General features: G+C 39.0%; 1 pseudogene across 1 annotated transcript; it reads left to right on the forward strand.

Annotated features, from left to right (window-relative positions):
* Positions 1–807: 807 nt before the first annotated feature.
* LOC145464762 (52 kDa repressor of the inhibitor of the protein kinase-like) lies at positions 808–2,412 on the forward strand (annotated as a pseudogene). Its single transcript, XR_014041453.1, has 3 exons — positions 808–1,082; positions 1,500–1,976; positions 2,100–2,412. The product of XR_014041453.1 is annotated as a 52 kDa repressor of the inhibitor of the protein kinase-like (transcript).
* The last annotated feature ends 4,063 nt before the right edge of the window (positions 2,413–6,475 follow it).

Raw genomic sequence — 6,475 nt, forward strand, 5'->3', positions numbered from 1 at the left:
TGCTGAATGGAGATTCACAATTTCCACATACGCTCTGGGCCATCTGTTCCAAAAAACAAGGATGGTAAAAACAATTTACCCATAAACAACAGCCACTTTCGCATAGACATGACAACAAAACGCGGTGAAGAGTTCGTTAAGGGGATTCCTTATATTGCGTATCCCATCGTTAAGGGGATTCCTTATATTGCGCATCCCTACTGCGCACGATTTTCTCGTCTCTAGCGCGCGAACACGAGCGCGTGAACACACACAAAATCAAGAGATTTCCTTAGCTGGACAACAAAATAAGCACGTAGAAAACGTAGAAAATCGGTAGCGAAAATGATCCATAAAAAAATAGGGGTCACCGACCTTCCAAGATCGTTAGATCCAGGCAAAGCTATAGCAAAGGCCATCTGCCCTATCATTGTTCATTTTGTTACTTAGCGCGTGCTCTCATGCATGACGTGGCGTGTGAATTTACGTCCGCAGCAAGATGCGCAGAAAAACAATTAGCGCGAACGTCCTTAATGGCTTCCTTCGCGATGTTTCCTACAGTTTTCAAAACTTATGAAAAGCGCAACAGACATTTTTTGCTCAAAAGAAGTTCTCAAAATAATATTTAATTGCGAAATTTGTTATCACTCACTCACTCGCTACGCGCTCGTCCGATTTTGAAATTACCATAGGCGGATTTAGGGGAGGGGCCGAGGGGGCCGCGGCCCCCCTTTTCTTTCTTGTATTTTCAAAACGTTTCTGTACGACCCTTACCCTTCTAGCCATCCTTTGTGTTGTCATAATTATACAATCAGGTTTCAATTTTATTCAATTTCGGGGCTTTCCTTATTTAAAATATATTTTGTGTTAACAATTATAATACATCATCAAATATTCAAACAAACGTAACCCAAAAATTAAAATTCGCGCTAATTGTTAACGCCAAATGTAACATGCGTTTCTTTCGGTTTGAAATGACGAGGAACACTGGACACGAATATCGTCACACCGTGTCCCTTGCTGCACTGCTGAAGAGTGAAATATTTTTCTGAAGTTTTCGAGGAAAGCAAAGAAGACACTGTTTACATTTCATCGTGAACCAGGTGCATACGTTTCTTATTTGACCTAAGTTAAACGTAATGTTTTTTTTTTTTAGATCTGTATCTGTCTGCATGTTAACGGGCAACGTTCGAGCTCTGCCTGGGAGACTTTGTTTGGTGATCATCCGCCCCAGCAAAAAGGCAAATGACGTAAAAATATTAAACTTTAGCTTATATTAAAGCACTGAATGTAATGATTTGTCGCAAAAGGTTTTGCGTAAATTGATTTATACTCCTGAGTTAATTTCTCGATAGAAAATTCTGACAGAAACGATTAGAATCATTACAGCAATAACAGTTTGCTGATGATGTTTCAAAAATGGATCAGTTGTTTCTACTTGTGGTAGGTGAAAGCGAGTTTTAGAGAGCAAGCTTGATTATCATTCGATGTTTTTATGATAAGTAACGTTTCCCTTCTAGAACGTTTCACCGTAGGACTTAGCCGTTCGTTACAGGGTTCCACACTGGATGTTATTGAGGCAACAAGCATGTTAACGTTGTGAAGGAACAGCTGAAAGGTATGCGCAAGAATGCTAAAACAGCATTAGCAAGTTCTGTGTATGAAAAGATCAAGAAGATGGCTAAGAAGGCAAAATTTAAGATAAGCATCCCTCGAACTTGTGGTAGGCAGACATAAAGAAACAACACCAATGCGAGGACACCAGTCGCCTACTTTCGACGGGCAATACTTCTTCCCTTCCTTGACAACTTGTTGGAGCAAATAAATACCCGCTTTAATGGACTATCAGAAGCAGCATTGCTTGGACTGCTACTGACACCTGCCAACTTACAGCAGCTTAACGAGTCTTCTCAAGAAAAACTTATTCAGCATCATTCCCCTGATTTGCCGTCCCCAAGCAGTGCGTCGCAGGATCTGGAGCTGTGGAAGTGCTTCTGGTATGTTATTCTGCGTTAATACTTTACATGGGTTACCAAGTTTATAGTGAAACTGTGATAAGCTGAAAAACACCGATTATACCTTGTCTTGAAATATGTGTTAATTCTTGCTTTTATTTTTAGGAACAACGCTACCGTAAAATCCACGACACTGCAAGAGACATTGAAAGCCTGCAGCTCAAGCCTCTACCCCAATGTACACACAATTCTGCGCCTCCTGTTGATCACCCCAGTTACAATTGCAACTGTTGAACGTAGCAACTCTTCACTGCGCTTCGTGAAGAATGTTTATCGCAGCACCATGGGAGAAGAACGTCTGAATGCACTGTTGCTGCTCTTTATTCACAAAGACATACCTTTAAATTATAATGCAGTTGTTGATGAGTAAGCCAAACGAAACCAGAGAAGGATGACATTTATCAATCCACTGCAGTGATTTATTTCGATTAATACTGGATGTATAAATGCAATGCAATGATTCTGTTAACAGTTCGCCTACCACTAACACTACGATTTTGCTTTGAAAATCTTTTTATAAAATGTTGTTTAATTTTATCTTTCGAAACGTTAACGTTACTTTACTTTGCATCACGAATACGCCCACAATCAAGTATGCTGCATCCCCTTAAAGTGAAGTTTTCATTCGGGGGAGAGAAGGTGGGGGACTCGGCCCCCTCTTTCTGATTTTTCTGGATCCGCCCCTGATTACTCGCTCGATCACTCCCTTAATAATACACATGAAAAAATTACTCGATTCTGATTGGCTAAGAGCAGTGCAGTTCAAGTGTAACACCAGTGCAAAAAGTGTAACATCAGTGCAAAAAGTGTAACACCAGTGCAAATTACACATCAAAATTCTGGATTATGATTGACCGAAAGATAATAGGAATTTTTCTAAGAAAATGATATCAGGTAAAATGATGACGAAAATTTTGTGTTGAAACTTTGAAAAAAGTTTTCTCAAATAAGAAAAAATGGCTCCAAGAAAGATCTTCCGGCACTTCCTCCACGCGAATTTTTTCATGTTTATATTATTAATAAGTAATCATACGGTTTTTCTCGTTCAATTTTGAGTTAATTTGCACTTGTGAGTTTTTCAAAAAGCTGAAATTACACTCGCCGAAGCGGCTCGTGCAATTTCAGCTTTTTGAAAAACTCACTCGTGCAAATTAATTCCAAATTGAACTCGAAACCGTATGATTACCTATACTTATTAAATCCATTTTGAAATCACTGGTTATCCTTGCAATCTGATTAGCTCTCAGTGGTGCGATTTATTCACGAATCGCACTATTTTTTGCTCTAAATCGCATCTTTTTCTCAGCCAATGAGAATGGGACAGTAAAACAAAACAGCTAATCAGATTTCAATATTATTTTAAAGTAATCAATAAAATTTCGAGAAAATGGAAGGCAAAAAGCCATTGTGTGGAGAATTTTGCAACTACTATTGCCAAAACTTTGTTGTTATTGCTATTTTTTTCCAAAAAAATTGACGAATTTAATTAATTACAGTTTCTGAATAACGATTATGGGCTCCTTAAGGCTGAAGACCCACTTTAATGGAAGTTTCCAACTTTCAGTATCCATTTTGACGAATATTTTGGCGATTTTTCTTCAACATCTGCTCAAGATCCGTATGATACCGAGTCCAGTAAAACATAAACAAACGAAAACCACACAACAACAAATTCAGGGCCATCTCAAGAAGGTAGATGTTTCCTGGTTTCCGGTAGTTTCAAACGAAGCAACAAAAGAGCTCAACTCTGTCGCTGTGAATAAACAAGGTCAAAATACGCCCCGCTCCACCAAACAGTGAATGAATGAACGTCTTACGAAGCTGGTGCTAGTCCCGCCATCTTGGAAATATCTTGAAACAAATTGCGCGGCAAGAACTTGACAAGGTCCTGAGTATTGAGTCCTTCGCCGAGGTCACAAAAAGAAACGGAGATGATAACGAGCTGGATCCCTTATAATCATGCCATTAAACGGTATGAAAGAAAAAAACATACCATCCACTGGGCATCGTGCACTCGAGGGAGTTCAAAAGAAATCCATCGCAGAATTACGCAGGTTGCACCCTCAAATTCCTTCTCCAAAGACAATGAAAAGTCTCAACCCCAACCACAGAAGAAAGAAAGGCCTTCCATTATTGATTCAGGCGACGAGAATTGAACTTTTATACCTGAAGTAGACTATTTTCGTTATGAATTCAAAACTACTTGTTTCTTTGTCATGCTCGGAGGCGTTTTCGTCACATGACATCGTTTTGCATACTAAATGAGACATAAAGGCGTTTCCGGTTCCGCTTTTTTTTTTAAACAAACCGGCTACTGGAAAAATACACCAAAACTTAAGGCGATAAAATTGAGCGATTTCAAAATTGATCTAATAAAGTGGCAATTGAACTTTTGGTCTGAAATCATACTTGTGATTTCAAATCGAACTCGCGCGGATTTTGAAATCACGCTTCTGATTTCATACCAATTGCACTCCACTCAGTTCAATTACCATCACGAATTGTACTCCACTCGGTCCAATTACTATTACTTATCACGTTGTACGAACTCCCTGTTCGTGCCGAAATCGAGATATTTATCAGTGTTATTTAGTTTTGTGGTTGGAATTTCGGGTGGTTTTAAAAGCAGCTGGGAGGCAAATCTAAGTTCTGGGAGATGTAAGACGGATACCGCGGAAAACGAAATCTTTGTCACTGATCAAGCCTATGTCGTATGAAAGTAGACTCAAGTCCCTGGTTTCCATAAACGAAGCCATTTTTGTAAAGACACCTTGATGCTGCACACGGTTGTGCCTAAATCCTACCGCTCAGAAGAACAACCGAGGAGTACTAGGAGCGAGTTTCCGAGTCGAGCAGTTTTCGGAAATTGTCGGCTATTCCAATATGGCGGACTGTACCAATCACATAAATATGCGAATTGCCAGTGGTAAAACTATGTTGATCAACAAGACAAGTACGTTTTTATTCACCTGACAAGTTAAGAATAATGTGTAGAGAGTAAAGCAGTGAGTTGTTCGGCAAATGCGGTATATTTCTTTAGATCTCTTCCCGTCTAGTTCGTAAACCGTAAATTTGTACGCCGGCTAACACATTACACTGTAGATGTCTTTGACTTATAATAGGCACAAACGTTCTTAAATACGTTGTTCCTTCAGGACGAATTTTTTTATTGATTCGGCGGATCCCCGAATTCAAACTTCCTTTGCCTTGTCCCTCTGGCCGGTAGGATCTTGGAAATATTACCGTTCAGAGGGACAGCTTGTGTATAAGGTAATTGGACTTTAGTCCATGCACATTTTTATTTGTAGAATAGTTTGATACATTGCTCTTTAGCCTTATACTACACTAGATTATCACTCTACAGTAACATTTCAGATTTGTGTGATCTTGTCCCTCTGGCCGGTAGGATCTTCAAAATACTACCAGCCAGAGGGACGGCTTGTGTACAAGATAATTGGACTTAAGTTCATGTAGTTTTATCTGCACAATAGTTTGATACATTGCTCTTAAGTTTTATACTAGAATAGAATCACTCTACAATTGAATCTTTTCAGTTTTCTGTGATCTTGTCCCTCTGGCTGGTAGGATCTTGAAAATACTACCAGCCAGAGGGACAGCTTGTGTATAAGGTAATTGGACTCGAGTCCATGCACAGTTTTATTTGTAGAATAGTTTGATACCTTGCTCTTAAGTCTTACACTACACTAGATTATCTCTGTACAGTAATATTTTCAGTTTTCTGTGATCTTGTCCCTCTAGCCAATAGGATCTTGAAAATACTACCAGCCAGAGGGACAGCTGCTTGTGTATAAGGTAATTGGACTTATGTGCATGCACTTTTTTATTTGTACAATAGCTTGATACATTGCTCTTTAGTCTTACACTACACTAGAATCACTCTACAGTAATATCTTCAGTTTTCTGTGATCTTGTCCCTCTAGCCAATAGGATCTTGAAAAAATTAATACTACTGGCGAGAGGGACAGCTGCTTGTGTATAAGGTAATTGGACTTATGTGCATGCACATTTTTATTTGTAGAATAGTTTAAAACATTGTTCTTAAGTTTTATACCACATTAGAATGACTCTACAGCTAAATATTTTTAGTTTTCTGTGATCCTGTCCCTCTAGCCGGTAGAATCTTGAAAATACTACCGACCAGAGGGACAGCTTGTGTATAAGGTAATTGGACTTAATCCCATGCTCAGTTTTATTTGTAGACTGGTTTGATTGATTGCTTAGTCTTACACTACACTACAATCACTCTGCAGTAATATTTTCAGTTTTCTGTGATCTTGTTCCTCTGGCTCGTAGGATCTCGAAAATACTACCGGCCAGGGGGACAGCTTGTGTATAAGGTAATTGCACTGAAGTTCCTGGTGTCTGTAAAAGTCTATTCATGCTTTGTTGCCATGGCAATAATTCTCAATCAATGAACATGACAGTATCAGTGTGGAATCTTACGTTGAACAATGGATTTA

The sequence above is a fragment of the Orbicella franksi genome, chromosome 13 (assembly GCF_964199315.1).
Source record: "Orbicella franksi chromosome 13, jaOrbFran1.1, whole genome shotgun sequence".
NCBI classification, from domain to species: Eukaryota; Metazoa; Cnidaria; class Anthozoa; order Scleractinia; family Merulinidae; genus Orbicella; species Orbicella franksi.